The 21,130-nt window shown below is 48.3% G+C and overlaps 9 non-coding genes across 9 annotated transcripts; all 9 read right to left on the bottom strand.

Moving 5' to 3' along the window:
* Positions 1-5,059: 5,059 nt before the first annotated feature.
* On the bottom strand, positions 5,060-5,131 carry Trnah-gug. Its single transcript has one exon. It is a non-coding gene; the product is annotated as a tRNA-His (tRNA).
* Positions 5,132-5,494: 363 nt separating this feature from the next.
* On the bottom strand, positions 5,495-5,566 carry Trnae-cuc. Its single transcript has one exon. It is a non-coding gene; the product is annotated as a tRNA-Glu (tRNA).
* A 445-nt stretch (positions 5,567-6,011) lies between these two features.
* Positions 6,012-6,093, bottom strand: Trnal-uag. Its single transcript has one exon. It is a non-coding gene; the product is annotated as a tRNA-Leu (tRNA).
* Positions 6,094-6,841: 748 nt separating this feature from the next.
* On the bottom strand, positions 6,842-6,913 carry Trnah-gug. The gene has a single exon. It is a non-coding gene; the product is annotated as a tRNA-His (tRNA).
* A 363-nt stretch (positions 6,914-7,276) lies between these two features.
* Positions 7,277-7,348, bottom strand: Trnae-cuc. The gene has a single exon. It is a non-coding gene; the product is annotated as a tRNA-Glu (tRNA).
* A 445-nt stretch (positions 7,349-7,793) lies between these two features.
* Trnal-uag lies at positions 7,794-7,875 on the bottom strand. The gene has a single exon. It is a non-coding gene; the product is annotated as a tRNA-Leu (tRNA).
* A 6,198-nt stretch (positions 7,876-14,073) lies between these two features.
* Trnah-gug lies at positions 14,074-14,145 on the bottom strand. The gene has a single exon. It is a non-coding gene; the product is annotated as a tRNA-His (tRNA).
* A 363-nt stretch (positions 14,146-14,508) lies between these two features.
* Trnae-cuc lies at positions 14,509-14,580 on the bottom strand. Its single transcript has one exon. It is a non-coding gene; the product is annotated as a tRNA-Glu (tRNA).
* A 283-nt stretch (positions 14,581-14,863) lies between these two features.
* Trnal-cag lies at positions 14,864-14,945 on the bottom strand. The gene has a single exon. It is a non-coding gene; the product is annotated as a tRNA-Leu (tRNA).
* Between the last annotated feature and the right edge of the window lie 6,185 nt (positions 14,946-21,130).

Below are 21,130 nucleotides of genomic sequence, written 5' to 3'. Positions count from 1 at the left end.
AAGCGTCGTGCGCCAGTTTAGCGCCGCCATCCGTTGGGTGTCGTCCGTCAGGACAATGCCCAGAACTTTGTACTGCTGTTTAATACAGTACCAGTGACGGTGGACAGCACGCATGCGCGGTGTGAGGGGGAGTAGAGCCGTCTTGTTAGTACTTACGACCGCCCCAGTCGCTGCCTCAAACTGTTTCAGAGCACTGTACAGCCTATCGATGTCACCCGGCTGTTCAATAAACACCCCCAAATCATCAGCATAGGCTTTGCAGATTAGGTGCTCGTCACCCACTCTGATGCCCCGACATTCATGGCAAATGGAACGAAGGAGAGGGTCTAAAGCTAAGGCATACAGACCCATCGATAGAGGGCAGCCTTGACGCACAGAACGCCTTATTTGTATTGTATCACTGAGATGGCCATTAATGCTAACGCGTGACGTGGCATTGCGCAAAAAATTTTGAATCAGCCGTGTAAACTTCAGCCCGAAACCCATTCTGGTCATGACTTTCTGTAAATAAAAATGACTTATTCGATCAAATGCATTTTTAAAATCTACCAATAAAATCCCAGCAGTCCGCACCCTGGCGCTTTTGACATATCCTATACAGTCTCTATATGCCAAAATAGCATCGAAGATATTTCGATCTCTTACCGCGCACGTCTGATTTTCACTGAGGACTTTCGGCAGAACTTGCTTCATCCTAATTGCGACACACCGTGCCACAATTTTGTAATCCGAGTTTAACAAAGTTATAGGTCGGACATTGTCAATGCTCGGCACAGCTGTGGTTTTCGGAACGAGGGCAATACAGCCCTCTTCAAATTCTGCCGGTATAGGAATGCCGTTTTGAATGTCATTGGCAACTGCAAGTAGAGTATCGCTCAGAACATTAAAAAACTTGAGATAAAATTCTACCGGTATCCCATCTACACCGGGAGATTTCCCCCGCGGACTGCCGTGAACAGCCTCCCTTAGTTCCTCAAGAGTAAAGGGTGCGTTAAGATGAGCCCTATCGGTGCGGCTCAAAACATTTGGCGTCTGTTGCAATAGCCACCGCATCGCGCCAGGAATCACAGCGACATCGTTGAAAAGAGACGCAAAGTGCTCAGAAATTTCCCGTTCAATCCGGCCCACGTCAGAGGTTTTCGTACCGTCACGTGTGATCCAAGTATCAATGCGTAACTTCGCGCGCCTCCTTCTCTCTCTATTTAGATGGTACACAGATAAGGCCTCCCCATCCACGACACCTACCGGCTGACTTCGAATAACCGGGCCGTCACATTTCTGCCTCAGTTCGTCGAACAGTTTGGCCTTAAACTGCTTGAGAGTAGGAAGAAGTTCAGGCTGGGCTGTAACTCGCTGGGCGAGATCACGCAGACAACTCTGATAAAAACGCGCTGTCTCACGACGCCAATGTGCAGCTTCGCGGCTAAAATTAATTAAAAATGCCCTTATAGCCGGCTTAGCAACCTTCACCCACCACTCAAGAGTGCTGCGTGCTGCAGGCTTGGTCTGCAAGACGCTTCGCCACATGACGGTAAACTTTCGATTAAAATGTACATCACTTAAAAGGCTGCAGTTAAACTTCCACAACGGCTTCCGACGAGGAATACGGGGAAGAGATAAAATGAGTCGACATACATAACCACAGTGATCAGAAAAAAGAACTGGATGAACTTCTGCCTCCAAAACATTAGTCACAAGCGGGGACGACACATAAATCCTGTCAAGACGACTATGGCCCGTGGGATAAAAATAGGTAAACTCCGTTGTGTGAGGGTGGAGCACACGCCACGTATCTCGGAGCCGGAGGCCATCAACTAGAGCAGAAAGTCCCGGACACCTATTGGGTCTAGGCTCCTGGTCCCTGTCGTCTATAACAGCATTAAAATCTCCCCCAACAACTAAGTTGTCCCGATTTCGGTGAAGAAAATAACAGAAGTCCTGAGAATAAAATCGATTCCTTGCAGGCGTGCTACCAGAAGGGGCATAAACATTAACAAAAACAAAACCATGAACAGTACACGCAATAGCACGGCCATCCGGCAAACAGTCAATGCCTTGCACGTCATGACCAGAACGGACTAAAATCACCGTGCCTGTACCTTCCAATGACACGACGTTATCAATAACAATAAAATCTGTAAAAGTAGCAAAAAACGACAAGGCGTCACGCGTAACTTCTTGTAGAAATGCTATATGACAATTATTGGCACGTAAAAAGGCGTGCAGGGCGGACACCTTGTACTGACTACGCATTTTGTTTACATTGACAGTAACAACATTCCACTGACGTGGATCAGACGCCATACGGAGATAAAAAAACACAAAAGAAACGAACAAACAACAGGAAAACCTGCATCACCAGTTAAAATGTGTGCCGCAGAATAGACAGGTTATGCACGGGTTGAAGTCCCGTCATCCGTTTCCTCCACATCCGCCGACCAATCCAGCTGGTCACGGGGAGGAGGGGGCTCGGGCACGCTCGCAAACTCCATAGGCGCGTCTGCTGTAGATCCGGACACCACCGTGGGGGAGGAAGCTAAGGAAGGTGTCGACCCAGGGTCACGCACAGACGTATGAGTGCGCCGAGGGTGTGGGTCGCCAGATTTGCGTTTGACAGGCATTTGAGCAGACGGCACAGCGTCCATGGCCAAGTCAACGTCCGTTTCGGAACCCTGCGTGCGCAAAATATCTTTAAGCCGGCGAACAGCCACGTCACGCTTACTGTCGGCAGGGGTGGTTTTCTTTGCCGGCTGACTGTGAGAAATGTGTCGTTGCTGGCCACGGCCCGACGTCAACGCCGGCCGGGACGCAACTTCAACACCCTGCAGGGTCCGCTGCGAACCTTGCTGTGTCGGTTGGGACTGGGACGGCACGACGGCCCGACGGACCGGCGACGGGCTGCGAACCCGTCCGGAAAAGAAACCTGATTCCAATCGACCAGAAGTACTGGCACAGCGCAAACGTTGAGGGTTGCTAGTGCCGGCAGTATTTCGCTCGCGTCGCGATTTGGGGGCCTCTGGAATCGAAAAACTCTCGTGGCGGTGGCCAGTAACATGATCGGAAGTAGCCACACTCGCGGACGCAGCACGCGTGGGGAACACAGGGGCGGGTTCTGATCCTGACAGCGTCACATCTTCCGCGACCGATTCCGAGACTGCCACAGAATTTACTGAGGTAGCGGATTCTAATACTGATGGCGTCTCAACAGCCAGAGCAGACAATGAAGCCGTACGGAACGCAACGTCATTGACGAGGCTAGATTCTGTGAATGGCACGCGTTCTGGAACGAGTGCTGACACTGTGTGTTGCGCGCTAACGGAAACGTCCTGCGACGCAGTCACATTTTCCGAAAGAGAACTAACAGTCACTTCCGACACAACGCTATGTATTGGCAAAGAGGGTGAGGTGTCCATGTCAGTAGCGTTCGCCGGTACGGCGGTTGCCTCAGCGCGTCGCGCGTCGCGGGGGGTGGGACCAATGGCGACTGCTGCCCACGTCATCTCGTCCTGACGACTGCCACGTGGCAGCTGTACCGGCCGCCTACGCGCAGGACAGTCCTGCCGGAAATGACCAGTACTATTACAAAAAGAACACGTCTGGGGCTGACCGCTGTACGTTATGAAAGCACGTTGTCCTTTAATATAAACAAAAGAAGGAATATGTTTCTTAACTATCATTTTCACACTACGGATACCGTTCTCCACTTGAAAAAGATAAGCAGCTGACCATTTTTCCTTTGACACCGACAAAACAGTGCCATAAGGCGTCAAAGCACTCGAAATCGTTTCGTACCTCATTTCAAACGGTAGATTGAAAACACGCACTGTCCGGATACCGAAACCAGCATTAGACAACACAACATTACTAATTCTGCCATCAAAGTGCTTAAATTGTCGCACACCGTCATTGGCCGATACAAGAGTGTCACACATTTCGGGAGTTGGCAACTTCAAAAACAAAGAGTTCAAAAAGGAATCCAATTGTAAACCAAGAACGTCACTGTCCGTTAAGTTCAAATCCTCGCGAAGCCATTTATGAATTTCGAAAGCGGACGGCCGAATTACCGATCGATCAAAGGCGCACTGAATGTTATTCTGACGATCCTCGGAATCACCGTGATCCATAGTACTCACTTCACCAAAAGTACAGCACAGATGAAAAACCGCGCCGCGAAGCAACCGCCGCCGCCGCCACGAAGCACCCGTAAACACCGCCCGACACGCCGGAGCGAGCGCGCGATGTGTTCGGGCCCACGACTCCGAAGAGACTGGTGCCTAAAACCAGCGCCTTAGACCGCTCGGCCACGTTACCGTTGGAGCAGCAGCCGCAAAACGTTTCCTTTGTACTACAAAGATCACTTCGAAATGGAAGTATCTTGGCAATCGCCGTGCCATGTATTTCCACTGCTCTCCCACTGGAAGCGTCTCTTTAGGCCATCCACAACAAGAAAAAGCCGTGCCCGCCGTATGGCAGCGACGCCACTTGTCTGTAGCTGTCGCAGTTAAGGAGACAGCGTCAAGAGACGTTTTCGTGCCGTGACCAGGTTTCGAACCTGGGCTTTCCGTAACCACTAAAGTATCGTAGCTGTAACTGTCAGGCGGAGCTAGAGTGCTCCATGTATCAAACATATGTGAGCTCAAGGAGGTTACACTTGAAGAAAAAGCGGCAGGTTAACGCGATCACAGCAAAGCCCCCGGCAGCTACGGGACTCGAAACCGCGCCTACAGAGAGACTGGTGCCTGAAACCAGCGCCTTAAAGCACTCGGCCACGCTACATGCGCTGCTTGGTGCGCCAAGTGTTCCTAGCATTTGTACAAACAGTGCACGCCACAGCTTCCTGTTCTGCTGGGACTGGCTGCTCATCCATCGCACTTCAAACAACTGCCCTTTTCGACTACAGAGAGCAGCGGACATCTGCGCTCTGGGAGGCGACATTACGTGTTGGGGATGAAGTGGTAGGGCAAACTGCGGCCTGCGGAACACGACCGAAAAAGTCAAGAGAGTACTGTCATTTCGAGTACTCGTCATTGCAACGGCAGCAAGGCAAAACTTTCAAAATTGCCGTGACCAGGATTCGAACTTGGGTTATTGCGGCCACAACGCAATGTCCTAACCACTAGACGATCACAGCCACGGACGCGCCCGCGAAAGCAGCTGCCTGTAATGCAAGTGGCGATACACAGCAGAGCCTAGGCCAAGGTGTACGCCACAGCAGTGTGAGACACGGTCTCCATCACATGTATACGAGCAAATGAACGTGCCTGCGCTGTCAGGACACTAACTACAGTGGTTAGCTGCATTCACCTCCGTGGCAATGTCTTGCAGTCCCCCAAGCCTCTTGACTACAGGTATGTGGCTGGATAACAAGTGGATAGACGCTTCATCTCTCTCGCCGTCAGGTGTTGCCGTGAATCATACTTAACGTAGCTTTCTGCACGCGTCAGCGTAGCAAAGTCGAGACAGGTCGCATAAGAGGAGCAACAAAAACGCGCGATTCCGGTACCGGGAATCGAACCCGGGCCTCCTGGGTGAGAGCCAGGTATCCTAGCCACTAGACCACACCGGATAACGACGGCAGTGCTCTTTCCAGCGAACGCAGCAGCCACCCACGGTTAACTGACGACAACTGTAAAAAATCCACTCTCTCGCGTTATAGAACGGCGTGCTCCGGACGCATTTCGTGGAGACGGACGCCAGCAATGATGAGAGCAAAAGGTGCCTACAAATCCTGTCGTTGCACCACGCACTGTTCTACGACAATTCACCAAGCAGACGCTCACGCCTTGTTGTGCTGTTTCCTTTGCGGGCAATGAGTGCATCTGCCTTCGACACAGGAAACATTACACGTTTGGCAGCTGTGGGATTGGAACCCACGCCTCCGAAGAGAATGGTGCCTGAAACCAGCGCCTTAGACCGCTCGGCCACGCTACCTACACAACACGCGCGTCACAAGAGCTGCGTCCTACCCCACGAGAACACACCGCAACGGCACAAAAATGAGATGTAAAAAGTGGCAACGGTGGGATTCGAACCCACGCCTCCGAAGAGACTGGTGCCTAAAACCAGCGCCTTAGACCGCTCGGCCACGTTACCGTTGGAGCAGCAGCCGCAAAACGTTTCCTTTGTACTACAAAGATCACTTCGAAATGGAAGTATCTTGGCAATCGCCGTGCCATGTATTTCCACTGCTCTCCCACTGGAAGCGTCTCTTTAGGCCATCCACAGCAAGAAAAAGCCGTGCCCGCCGTATGGCAGCGACGCCACTTGTCTGTAGCTGTCGCAGTTAAGGAGACAGCGTCAAGAGACGTTTTCGTGCCGTGACCAGGTTTCGAACCTGGGCTTTCCGTAACCACTAAAGTATCGTAGCTGTAACTGTCAGGCGGAGCTAGAGTGCTCCATGTATCAAACATATGTGAGCTCAAGGAGGTTACACTTGAAGAAAAAGCGGCAGGTTAACGCGATCACAGCAAAGCCCCCGGCAGCTACGGGACTCGAAACCGCGCCTACAGAGAGACTGGTGCCTGAAACCAGCGCCTTAAAGCACTCGGCCACGCTACATGCGCTGCTTGGTGCGCCAAGTGTTCCTAGCATTTGTACAAACAGTGCACGCCACAGCTTCCTGTTCTGCTGGGACTGGCTGCTCATCCATCGCACTTCAAACAACTGCCCTTTTCGACTACAGAGAGCAGCGGACATCTGCGCTCTGGGAGGCGACATTACGTGTTGGGGATGAAGTGGTAGGGCAAACTGCGGCCTGCGGAACACGACCGAAAAAGTCAAGAGAGTACTGTCATTTCGAGTACTCGTCATTGCAACGGCAGCAAGGCAAAACTTTCAAAATTGCCGTGACCAGGATTCGAACCTGGGTTATTGCGGCCACAACGCAATGTCCTAACCACTAGACGATCACGGCCACGGACGCGCCCGCGAAAGCAGCTGCCTGTAATGCAAGTGGCGATACACAGCAGAGCCTAGGCCAAGGTGTACGCCACAGCAGTGTGAGACACGGTCTCCATCACATGTATACGAGCAAATGAACGTGCCTGCGCTGTCAGGACACTAACTACAGTGGTTAGCTGCATTCACCTCCGTGGCAATGTCTTGCAGTCCCCCAAGCCTCTTGACTACAGGTATGTGGCTGGATAACAAGTGGATAGACGCTTCATCTCTCTCGCCGTCAGGTGTTGCCGTGAATCATACTTAACGTAGCTTTCTGCACGCGTCAGCGTAGCAAAGTCGAGACAAGTCGCATAAGAGGAGCAACAAAAACGCGCGATTCCGGTACCGGGAATCGAACCCGGGCCTCCTGGGTGAGAGCCAGGTATCCTAGCCACTAGACCACACCGGATAACGACGGCAGTGCTCTTTCCAGCGAACGCAGCAGCCACCCACGGTTAACTGACGACAACTGTAAAAAATCCACTCTCTCGCGTTATAGAACGGCGTGCTCCGGACGCATTTCGTGGAGACGGACGCCAGCAATGATGAGAGCAAAAGGTGCCTACAAATCCTGTCGTTGCACCACGCACTGTTCTACGACAATTCACCAAGCAGACGCTCACGCCTTGTTGTGCTGTTTCCTTTGCGGGCAATGAGTGCATCTGCCTTCGACACAGGAAACATTACACGTTTGGCAGCTGTGGGATTGGAACCCACGCCTCCGAAGAGAATGGTGCCTGAAACCAGCGCCTTAGACCGCTCGGCCACGCTACCTACACAACACGCGCGTCACAAGAGCTGCGTCCTACCCCACGAGAACACACCGCAACGGCACAAAAATGAGATGTAAAAAGTGGCAACGGTGGGATTCGAACCCACGCCTCCGAAGAGACTAGTGCCTAAAACCAGCGCCTTAGACCGCTCGGCCACGTTACCGTTGGAGCAGCAGCCGCAAAACGTTTCCTTTGTACTACAAAGATCACTTCGAAATGGAAGTATCTTGGCAATCGCCGTGCCATGTATTTCCACTGCTCTCCCACTGGAAGCGTCTCTTTAGGCCATCCACAACAAGAAAAAGCCGTGCCCGCCGTATGGCAGCGACGCCACTTGTCTGTAGCTGTCGCAGTTAAGGAGACAGCGTCAAGAGACGTTTTCGTGCCGTGACCAGGTTTCGAACCTGGGCTTTCCGTAACCACTAAAGTATCGTAGCTGTAACTGTCAGGCGGAGCTAGAGTGCTCCATGTATCAAACATATGTGAGCTCAAGGAGGTTACACTTGAAGAAAAAGCGGCAGGTTAACGCGATCACAGCAAAGCCCCCGGCAGCTACGGGACTCGAAACCGCGCCTACAGAGAGACTGGTGCCTGAAACCAGCGCCTTAAAGCACTCGGCCACGCTACATGCGCTGCTTGGTGCGCCAAGTGTTCCTAGCATTTGTACAAACAGTGCACGCCACAGCTTCCTGTTCTGCTGGGACTGGCTGCTCATCCATCGCACTTCAAACAACTGCCCTTTTCGACTACAGAGAGCAGCGGACATCTGCGCTCTGGGAGGCGACATTACGTGTTGGGGATGAAGTGGTAGGGCAAACTGCGGCCTGCGGAACACGACCGAAAAAGTCAAGAGAGTACTGTCATTTCGAGTACTCGTCATTGCAACGGCAGCAAGGCAAAACTTTCAAAATTGCCGTGACCAGGATTCGAACCTGGGTTATTGCGGCCACAACGCAATGTCCTAACCACTTTTTTTTTTTTTTTTTTTCGAATGCTCTACGACTTTTTTTTTTTTTTTTTTATAAATGCCTGCAATTCAGTCTCAGCTCATTATGAGCAAATGAAAGCGTAATTATTATTCCTCTAACAAATATGTCTATTGAAAAAAAAAAAATATTAAGGAACATCCACAACACAGCCACTTCAAAAGAAGTACACTACTGAAATTAAAATCCTAAAACATGACTATATAATGTAGACTGCTTTGTGAAATAAAGATTAAAAAAAAAAAAAAACAAAAAAAAAAACACGGAAACTTCAGTCCTGGTGTAGAGAAGAAACATACATAAAGGCGGCAAATCCAGAAACAGTATAAAAGAAAATGGCTCACACAGGTGACCTTAGCCAACACCCTCTCTTTCAAATGTCAGGCTAAGCATATTGGCAAAATCATCTCGGAGGCCTGGCAATCGCAAGCGCTGCCAGTAAGCAGTAAGCATGTACTGCCGAAACGCTAGGTGTCCATCCTCTTCATGACAACTGTTGACAAAATGTACGAAATGGCCAATCAACCACATGACGGTATGGAGCTTCGTTCGCGGAAAAAAGGAAGAATCGGGCCGGACGATGATGTCAATAGTATAAGCGGCTTCAGCAGACCTAGTGACAAAGGCAAGTTGTTTCCTGAGCCAACGCCAATTAGCAAGGTGCCCACAGCAGGTGAATCGATGTTCAAGGGTATCCACGAGACCACACCGAGTACAGGTGTCCGTGTCAGAAAGACCAATACGGTGCAGTCGTACATTGGTGGGAACCAAATTATTTATTACCCTATACCACGTGGACGCCACGGCCATAGAGTGGATCGGCAGACTAACATTCTTCCAGACGTTCCTCCAGGACACAGATGGAGACGCCAGTTCTATTGGATTGGGACCGGCCAGCCCCTCCCAGCGGGCAATCAAGCCCTTGGTCGTTGGCACCGGTCGCCGCAAGAAGACGTCACCGAGGTAACTCACCGCAATGTAAAATTGCCGAATGTGTTTCAACTTAAAATTTAGGCGTCCGACATCGACAGGTGGAGCAAGGCTCGCCGGACGCACAACAGTAAAAAGCCTGGATGTAATCGAAGTCACTTCTTGCGTAACAATTAGAGTCGTTCGGCGGACGTACAAAGCAGACGCCTTGCGAGTAATGTCAGAGAGGCCCAAGCCTCCGGAGATACGCGGTTTCGTCATTACCTCGTAACGTAACTTGAATAGATGGCCCTTCCATATAAACCTGCTAGACAATTGGCGCAACCTTTTCGCCACCATCATGGGAAGTGGGAACAGCTGAGCAACGTAATAAGCTTTACATAGAACGTAGGTGTCTAAAATTCTGACTTTTTGCAAAATGGTAGCAGAGCGCTGCTCATGGACCATCAGAGCCCCCTGTATCTTCTCGGTGACAGATTTCCAATTGAGAGCCGCCATTTTTAGAGGACACCGATCAATGATAATCCCCAAGGACGTATGGCGATCGACAACAGTGGCCCAAGGGACGTCAGCATCGCGAAATCCTCGAATATCAAGGAACTTACATTTACCCTGATTGAGACGCGCTCCAGAGACACGACAGTATGCATCAACTGCCCCTTTCAACAACGGGATATCATCACGTTGACGGAGGAGAACAACGACATCATCCGCATATGCCTTAACCGAGAGCTTCCCACCAGAGAGGGACATACTCTGAAGCTTGAGAGCAATAGTCCGAAGCAGCGGTTCCAGGGACAATACGAATAAAGACATAGAGAGCGGACTACCCTGAGGCACTCCGCGGCGGATAGCAATGGGCGGCGTCAGCTGCCCATTGACTGACACCCGAGCTGTTATTCCCCTATACAAATTGCCAAGAACACCACGTGATGAAGCGTTAAAACCTATTGTACCTAAAACACGATCTAAAAACACATGACTGACGTGATCAAAAGCCTTATGAAAATCAAGGAAGGCAAAGGCACAATGTACGTTTGTAACCGCCGCAACCGAGACAACATCCCGATATTCGGCTACTGGTGTCAGAATAGATCTATCATGAAAACAACATTGATGTGCACCAATCATACCCCGAAGCAGAGAGGACAACCGGCTATTGAGCGCTCTAGCAGCTGTCTTGTAGTCAAAATTCAGCAATGTGAGCGGACGAAGATTGGCAGCAGATAAACGACCAGAAGACTTCGGAATTAAAACAATTTTCCCTACTTTAAAATCGGCAGGCACATCCATCCTCCTGACAATCTCATTTAAAATCTGCGTAAAAATGCCACCCAAAAGAGGCCAAAAACGGAGATAAAATTCTTTAGGCAGGCCGTCTGGACCCGGCGATTTACTGGACGGAGAGCGAGCAATAAAATCGAAAACCTCATCTACCTGGAACTCCCGGAGAAATTCGCCGTTCGCGTCAGGCGCGATCGTCGCAGTTAGATCCCCAAAGACATCATCCGAAAGAGACTCACCAGAATCATCGGCAGAATATAGACTAGTGTAATACTGATGAAGAGCACGAACCATTTCCTCCTGTGCAATAAGCTGTCGTCCATCATCCACCGTAAGAGAAGAGATGAAGGAGCGACGACGACGAGTGTGATGCCGTAGCAGGTGGTACAAGGATGTCAGCTCACCTTCAACAAGAGAGTGAGGTTTCGACTTGACTCGCAGACCATCCATCTGTCGTCGTTTAAGGCTCAAGAGCTTGGCTTTAATACGACGAACATCATGGATCCGCAGAGGAGAGGTACCCGCCGCGTCATATAGTTCACGCAGGACAGAGTAGTAATATTCATACGTGTTCTTAAAATCACGCGCCCTAGCAGCACAGTAGAAAATCAAAGTCTGACGAATCTTGGGCTTGGCAAACGCAGTCCACCAAACCAGCAAGGAGGGGTATCGCGGGACAGAGCGAAGACATCGCTCCCACACGCCACTTATAACATCATCCATAGCACTGTCGGCAAGGTGGGAAACATTTAACATCCACTGGGAACGATAAAGTTTTGCAGGTTGGTGACTAAGATTTACAGTGGCAGTAAAAGCACAATGGTCAGAAAAACTAGTAGGAATAACATCGACAGAAAGAATTTTATCACATAAAAAATCAGATAAATAGAATCTGTCGAGTCTACTGCATGAGGACGCGGTAAAAAACGTATATTTCACCAGGGTTGGATATTTGTGTTCCCAAACATCACGCAGATGCATCGTACGAACTAAGTCATGTAAATCACGGCAATAATTAAAATTGGGGGACTGGTCTGCAGGGCGTAAAACACAATTAAAATCGCCTCCGAGCAGGAGACTCCGAGGACTCTGGCGCAAAAGATAAATAAGCTCTTCTTTATAAAAGCGCGATCGAGCCACAGTGTGACCCGAACCAGAGGGGGCATACAAAACAATGAGGCGGAGATCAAAAAGACGACAACCAATCCCACGGCCAGAGTCAAGGAATTCAACGTCAGTAATAGGAATGCCCTCTCGAAAGAAAAGAGCAGTTCCTGTTGAATATTCCGGCGCGACATTAAAAACAGTTTGAAATCCAGGTAGAGAGAGATCAGAAAACAACACTTCCTGCAAAAACACTACGTCCGCACAGGCGTCGTAAATAAACTGCCGCAAAGAGGCAATGCGAACGTCGGACTCAATACGGTTAACATTTAAGGTAAGAAAGGTGTATGCTTGAACCATAGAGAGAAAAGCGAGAAAACAAATCACCTACACCGACGCACCAGCGTCACAGTCCATAGCAGGGGTGACGGAGGCATCCGAGGGAGGGGGACTGCTACCCCGTTCCGTGGATCCCTTACGTTTCGGTTTTTTACGAACAGCATTAACGTTCGGCTGAACGCGTAACTTGCGTCGGCTGACGGGCAAGGAAACTTCAGCCGCCGGTGACGTAGGAGGGTCAAGTTCTGTATCCGACACCACCCGCGCCGGTCCACATGCGGCATCCGGGGTCGCGGGGGAAACATCCGACAAAACGGAATGGTCAACACCTGCACTAGCTTCCGGCAAACATGGACTGCACGGAGGCGAAACGTGAGCAGGAAGGTCCGAGGCCGCAGAGTTGGAAGGAAGCGGAGCAGCTCCGCTGGCAGAGGTATGGGGCAGCGAAGCAGGAAGTTGTCGCGGCTCCACTTGTTGTGACATCGAAGTCGGTTCGGAAGACGGCGCCAACAGGCCCGACCGACGACCCGACTCGAGAGAAGCTGCGTCGGAGGCCGGAGGGGCGCCAGCAGCCGCCACCGGAACCGCTACCTCAGGAGGGCAGGGAGCAGCTACAGTACACAGTGGCTCGGAGGATGCCGGTCGCTCGGACTGGGGCATCTCAGGGAGATCCTCATCCGTACTATTTCCATCGTGTGGGCGACGCCTCTTATTATTCAAAAGTGGCACACCCACCTGAGGGACAGACGGAACAACATCAGATTTAGCACGCAAAGGAGGAAATTCTGTGTCAGGGGTGCGCAAAACCTGTGGCGGGGCGCTACTACCACTGGACTGTGCTACACCAAGAGCAGAACCACCTGCAACGAGGTCAGCGACCGTTAACTTGCGACGCTGTTCGAGAGAATTTTTTAAAACAAAAACTCTCCGCGGACAGTCGGTACGCACGTGACCACTTTCATTGCACAAAAAACAGGTGCCAACCTGACCACTATATGTTACATGGACACGATATCCACCGATCTGCAGGTGAGATGGAATATTCTGCTTAACGTGCATTTCGACTGAACGAATACCACTGTAACATTGCAGGCGATGTTGGCTTGACCAGCGTTCAAGGCGAATTCTCTTTACATCACCATACTTCTGTAGACCCTCCTTAAGATAGACATTATCCACCTCCGGTGGAAGGTTGTAAACACGAACACTGGTGTACGTAATGGAAGCATTGGAAAGCAGCACGGTACTTACAGAATCATCCCGATGCCGAAAGAGAACTTGATGACCGTATTTAGAAAGAATTTTATCAACCTGAAGTGGGTCCAGAAACTTAACAAAGAAAACATACAGTTCGGTATCAAAATAAGCTGTGTGCACCTGATCCGAATGAACACCAAAAGTATCTACCAACCAATCATGAATCTCAAGAGAACTAGGTTGCACATGGCGGGTTGACTTGTCAAAAGCAAAACTAACTGTAGCCTGACGAGGAATAACCTGGGACGACATTTTCAAAATACGCGGTCGAAACCGCTACACAAAAAACACTGAAATAAGGACAGAAAGTAACACAAGGTACGAAACAACGACAGAGAAACACTCACAGACGTTGCAACACAACACGTAAACAAAAACGATAGTCCACTATACGTAACGCTACGGCGGAGCGGAAGACTAGGCACGTCCACACTGCACGGCGTCTAAAGCGGAACTAAAATTGCCGTGACCAGGATTCGAACCTGGGTTATTGCGGCCACAACGCAATGTCCTAACCACTAGACGATCACGGCCACGGACGCGCCCGCGAAAGCAGCTGCCTGTAATGCAAGTGGCGATACACAGCAGAGCCTAGGCCAAGGTGTACGCCACAGCAGTGTGAGACACGGTCTCCATCACATGTATACGAGCAAATGAACGTGCCTGCGCTGTCAGGACACTAACTACAGTGGTTAGCTGCATTCACCTCCGTGGCAATGTCTTGCAGTCCCCCAAGCCTCTTGACTACAGGTATGTGGCTGGATAACAAGTGGATAGACGCTTCATCTCTCTCGCCGTCGGGTGTTGCCGTGAATCATACTTAACGTAGCTTTCTGCACGCGTCAGCGTAGCAAAGTCGAGACAAGTCGCATAAGAGGAGCAACAAAAACGCGCGATTCCGGTACCGGGAATCGAACCCGGGCCTCCTGGGTGAGAGCCAGGTATCCTAGCCATTAGACCACACCGGATAACGACGGCAGTGCTCTTTCCAGCGAACGCAGCAGCCACCCACGGTTAACTGACGACAACTGTAAAAAATCCACTCTCTCGCGTTATAGAACGGCGTGCTCCGGACGCATTTCGTGGAGACGGACGCCAGCAATGATGAGAGCAAAAGGTGCCTACAAATCCTGTCGTTGCACCACGCACTGTTCTACGACAATTCACCAAGCAGACGCTCACGCCTTGTTGTGCTGTTTCCTTTGCGGGCAATGAGTGCATCTGCCTTCGACACAGGAAACATTACACGTTTGGCAGCTGTGGGATTCGAACCCACGCCTCCGAAGAGAATGGTGCCTGAAACCAGCGCCTTAGACCGCTCGGCCACGCTACCTACACAACACGCGCGTCACAAGAGCTGCGTCCTACCCCACGAGAACACACCGCAACGGCACAAAAATGAGATGTAAAAAGTGGCAACGGTGGGATTCGAACCCACGCCTCCGAAGAGACTGGTGCCTAAAACCAGCGCCTTAGACCGCTTTTTTTTTTTTTTTTAAATGGCGTCACTGGTTTGCACCCGCATTCGCCCACGCATGTCACATGTGTGCGAAAATATTTGCTCCTCTGTACGCAAAATCGCACGCAGCCGGTAGGATTCGAACCTACGCTCCCAGAGGGAATCTGATTTCGAGTCAGACGCCTTAACCACTTTTTTTTTTTTTTTTTTTTTTTTTCGCATCTCCCCGGCGGGGAATCGAACCCCGGTCTCCCTCGTGACAGGCGGGGATACTAACCACTATACTACCTTTTTTTTTTCCATTTTTTTTTTTTTTTTTTTTTACCGGTGCCGGGAATCGAACCCGGGCCTCCTGGGTGAAAGGCAGGTATCCTAGCCACTTTTTTTTTTTTTTTTTTTTATTTAATTTTATCCCGTTTTTTGCCAGAGACCGCTTGTTTTGTTTTTGTGTCTTTTTGGAAGCCATCAGTAGGCGCATGACGGGGACAAAGAGGGCAGGGGTCAAAGAACTCGAGGCCTGGCCACGATGCCCCCGCCATTACTCCCTCCGAATGGCTCCTTCAGTACATTTTACATGTTATAGAAAAGCGGTTGTAGTCGTGTGTGGTCTTTGCCTGCTCTTTTTATTATGGTGCGGATCACTGTTTGTACGACGTCTGGGTGGAGATCTCATGGGAAGGCTGTCATTCGAGTGAACATTCAACAGTCATTCGAGTAGGAAATATGTTATTTTACCTCAATATACCTCCAGCGTTTATGAGACACATATTGGGGGGACCGACATAACAGAAATGGATAAAAGAAGAGGCATTTCCTTCATCTTGAACATAGATCTCATACTTCATACCTGCAGTACCCCTAAAATAGTAACTTTATCGTTGGACTGTGCTTTTTTAACCAACACCTATTCTTTCGAATAAAATGATCAACATGTTTCCATACATTTTCCTGTGGTCTGCATAGTGCTTAACTTTACTGTACTCCATTTTCAGAAAAAGCTTGAATTCCGTTTCATCGTCACCACCTATTTTATTGAGAATGTAATGGACAAACTGTCCCATTAACCAGTGTATTGCATTATTTTTGGTTTTGGGGTAATACTTAATTTCAGGTCTGAGAAGCATCATAGGAGTAATAGAATTGGGTGACGTTCGTTGCAGTAGTGCAAGACTTTTCCTGAGCCAAATCCAGTTGTTGAAATTTCCACCACACGTGAATCTATGAATCACGGTGTCAACCAGTTTACATGTCCGACATAAGGGGGTTTCAGCTTTCCCAATTTTATAAAGCCGTTCGTTGGTGCTGACAATATCATTGACGGCTTTGTACCATGCCGTTACCACATGTGAAGTGAGCCCGTTAAAACTAATATTCTCCCAAATTGCATCCCAGTTGTAATTCATATATTTCGTGGCAATTTTATTTTTGCCTTCGTATTGTTGTCTTTCTCCCATGATATCTCGGGCTGCAATGTGCAGTGAAGTTCTGAGTTTCTCGCTAACATAGCTCAGTTCTGTGTACAAGATTCTAATGTATCGCAGTCGGGGATTAATCTTTTGTACGTCTGCCGGTGGCTGAAGGCTTTCTGGTTGGACACATTGAAACAATTGTGTAGTAATACTGCCTGGGTTGGCGTGAAATATGCTTAAAGACCGTTTTATGAAAAGCGCAGAAGCTTTATTACGTATGTCCACCAGTCCGAGGCCTCCATTTCTAGGATGTAAGGTCGCAGTTTTTAGGTTAACCCTGTAGATTTCCCCCTTCCATAAGAAATTTGCCACTCTCGACATTATTTTCTGAGCTATCAACTTCGGCAAGGGAAAAACTTGTGCCATATAGAATGCCTTTGAGAGAATGCATAAGTTAATGAACTTGACCCTCTGAACCTGGTTCATAAGTCGTTGTGTGTTCTCAATGAGGCCGCCTTGAATCTTTGTGGAAACCTCCTTCCAGTTGAGGGCCGTCATCCTCATGGGACATGCCGTCAGGATTGTCCCCAGGGTTTTGTGGGTGGTAACTGACTTCGCCCAATCGATGTGTATCCGGTCAAGACCCCGCATTCCCAAGATTGTACTTTTATTGTCGTTCTTTGTCGCACCCGATGCGCGGCAGTAAGTTTGAAGAATTACCCCTAGTCGAATTACATCATCTTGCCCTCTTATGACGACACCAACATCGTCAGCATAGGCTCGCACTACAGTTTTCCTACCAGTTATAGTTATGCCCTTTAACCTTTCATGAACACTTCGTAAAAAGGGCTCTAACGACACAACAAACAAAAACATAGATAAGGGACTTCCCTGTGGAATGCCGCGGTTTATTGGAATTTGCCGCGACAGCTGACAGTTGACGGCTAATTTAGCGTGCAGACCAGTAGCAATGTTTTTTAAAACATTAACAGTTTTGTGGACGAAACCCATTTTTGTCAGTACCTCAAACAGGAAACAGTGATTCACCGAGTCGAAGGCCTTATTAAAATCTATAAAGAGTAGAGCACATTTGATATTGGAAACTGATGCTAAGGCGATGATGTCTCTATATTCAGAAATTGTATTAAAAATACTTCTATTTGCTGCACATGACTGATGTTGACTAATTAATTTGTCAGTCAGAGGGGAAAGTCTCTTTTTTAAAATCCTGCATACTATTTTGTAGTCAGAGTTTAAAAGTGAAATAGGGCGGTAATTGTTTAAACTTTTCGTTCCTTTGTTTTTCGGTATAAGTACAATTTTGCTATCTTTAAAATCTTCAGGTACCGTCTGCTCGTTAAAAATCTCATTGACAATGCATGTAAAAGTGTCACCAATTAAAAACCAGAATTGTAAGTAAAATTCTACAGGCAGTCCGTCGGGTCCAGCAGATTTATTTAACGGGGACTTGGTTATTATCTCACGAACCTCTTCGTTACTGACTTCAGAAAGGATTTCGTCGTTTTCAGAACTCGTCAATTGTGGGGATAAAACACTGAGAACCTCGTGCAGAGACCCCTCATGAGGTGGGCTGGAAGAATATAATGCGTGGTAGTATTGGTATACTGCATTGAGAATCTCCTTCTGAGACGTTAGTGTTGTCCCATTGGATGTTTTAATTTCACTAATGACAGTTCGTCGCCTATTCTTTGCATGCCGAAGCAGATGATATAAAGATGTTGTTTCATCATCTACCACCGACTTCGCCTTTGACTTCAGTTTTAAGCCTTCCATCTGCTGTCTTTTAAAGGCGAGTAATTTCGCTTTGGTGTGTTTGATGTCGCGTAATCTAATGGTTGACACGTTTGCCTGTTCATAGAGGTCCCGCAACAATCTGTAATAAAATTCCATACTGTTTTTTAACTCCCGCGCTCTTTCTCTGCTGTATCGGATACACACTTTTCTCAGTCTCGGTTTTGCAACCTTAATCCACCAATCTAATACTGTGGGGTGCCTGTCGATCGATCGCAGACATAAGGTCCACGCTTCTGATACTGCGTCTGCCAAATCTTGCTCTTTTAAGAGAGAGACATTTAGATGCCACTGGTTCCTAAAAATCTTAATCGGCTGTGGAGCTAAATTAATGCACGCCTTCATACTGCAGTGGTCACTAAAATAAACAGGTACGATTTCTGTATTAAGTAGACATCGTTCTAAGTTTTGGGAAACATAAATTCTGTCTATTCTACTGCGCGAAGTCTGTGTTATATACGTATATTCAACATTCGTTGGATATTTGAGTTCCCATGCGTCCTTAAGTTTTAAGTCGGTTACTAGGCGTTTAAGTTCCAACGAACCGTTAAAGTGTGGTTGTTGATCCTTACGATTTAACACACAGTTAAAATCACCGCCCATTATAAAACTGTTTGGGTTTCGACGTAATAAATATATAATTTCCTCTTTATAAAATGCTGCCCTGTCCTGTCTATTACTATTTCCTGAGGGCGCATATAAGTTAATCAAAGTGGTACCTAAAACGTTTATACTAATGGCCCTTCCAGATTCCAAACGCTCTACTTGAGACACGGGAATTCCGTCCCTGAGCAGAAACGCTGTTCCTGTATGTGTTTCACAAGATACGTTTACAATGGCGGTGTATCCTGGGATTGCAAGAGACGTCGTTACAACCTCCTGTAGCAACGCGATATCGGTTCCAGAGTCATACAAAAATTCCTTGAGAGCAGCTAGCTTTAATGAGGTTCGAATTTTATTTATATTTATCGTTGTGATAGTGTATGCTTGCATCTGTAACTGGCTATTGGCCACCTACAACCTTGGTCAAAAACTGTTATACTTTTGGTATGCAGAAATCCGTTTTAGAACTACAGTCGTTTAGAATTCTTCATTATTCCTCGTAACACGGTTGCTAAACGTTAGCTTGTCTTCCATTGTCATCCCGTACCTTAGTACTGAGGGGCTGTTCGACATTGAATGTATCAGGAGGCTCATCTGGAGCACCTTCTCTGACAATGTCATATCGTATATTTTTCTGCGATTTTACATCTGACTTGTCGGCTTTTTGTTTGGGTTGGGTGCGTGAAACAGTAAGATTCGGTTGTGGTTTGAGCGTACGGCGGTGGACGCCCTGAAAACTCTGACCTGATTTTTTTGTGGCAGCACTCGGCGTGGCCGCTTCAGCAACAGTGTCTCGAGAGATCTGGTTTGTAAACACTGCCTGCTGTTTACATGCTACCTCCGTTTGTTGTGATGCTTGCGACGGTGTTTGCTTATTTTCCGGTTCAGGAGTAAACACTTCCTCTTGTTTACACTCTGATGCCGGTTGTTGTGCTGTTGCGGTGTCGCGGTGTTGTTGTTCTACCGCTTCCGCGAACTTCCCGTCTGTAAACAGCTGATTATCGCTGTTTACAGCTGGGCAAGTTGTCACTGCCTCGGGGACTTCTACTTTATCGCTATCGGCAGCGGCCGTTTCATTTTCTGGCAATGAGCGAGACGTATCAGAAACTGTGATTAAATCCACTTGCATTTCGTCTTGGGGCACAGGCAGAGTTTCATCGCTAGCTTTCTGTTTACGTACAGCAGGAGATTGTCGGGAGGTTTCATCATCGGAATGATCATCTGTATGTTCAAGTGGTCGTTTCTTATTTAGTACGTCCAACTCTCGGCCTGAAGAATCACAATTCAAGCGTGGTACCAGGGGTGGAAAATCACTACCATCAACAGCAATATTTCCAGAATTAGGTACAGGATCCGAACCCGCACCCTGTTTGGCTATATTATCAGTTGCCAAAACTTCGCTCAAGGTCATCTTGCGCCGTTGGACTAAATTCGTTTTTAGTACAAAAACACAACGAGGACAGTCCTGCCTTAAATGACCCGATTCATTGCATATATGGCACGTAGGGGTTTGACCAGTATAAATCACGTGGGCTTTATGCCCGTCAACAGTTATATGAGATGGGATATTCGACTTTACTTCCATCTCTACCGAACGAATACCATTGAAGCTCTGAATTTTAAATTGCTTCGACCACCGTTCGTTAACTATATCCTTAACCTCACCATATTGAGACAGGGCAACCTTGATTTTCTCATTATCTATCTCGATAGGCAAATTTAACACCCGCACAGATCTATAAAGAGCATCAGCTCTCCTAATAGCTACTTTACTTGTAGTGCCGTCTCTATGCAAAAATTCTACATGATACCCGAATTTTCCAATAATCTTATCTACCGAAACGGGGCTCAAAAATTTTACGAAAACACAGTAGTTGTCAGTGTCTAGCTGAGTGGTATGCACCATATCAGAATTAATGCCAAGTACCTGATCAAGCCAATCATGAATTTCCAGAGCAGTCGGCTGAACACGTCGTGTGTCCTTGGCGAACGCAAAAACCAGCGTATTCTTCCTCACAGTTGTAGCCATGGTATGCAGAAATCAAGGGGAGATTCCGGTAATTACCGAAAACTCCACAAACGATAAATGAACGTCGGTAGAAAACACACAACAGAACACAGTAGGCAGAATAATCACAAGTTACACACGAAGAAAAATCACAAAAAACAAGGACACCGAAACGCAAATGTAAACACTGGCGAAGCACTGACTACGCGCAGCAAACGGCGGCACGT

The sequence above is a fragment of the Schistocerca americana genome, chromosome 1, assembly GCF_021461395.2.
Source record: "Schistocerca americana isolate TAMUIC-IGC-003095 chromosome 1, iqSchAmer2.1, whole genome shotgun sequence".
Taxonomy (NCBI): Eukaryota; Metazoa; Arthropoda; class Insecta; order Orthoptera; family Acrididae; genus Schistocerca; species Schistocerca americana.
Note: the sequence above shows the minus strand (reverse complement) of the source record. Positions and strands in the feature narration are given on the sequence as shown.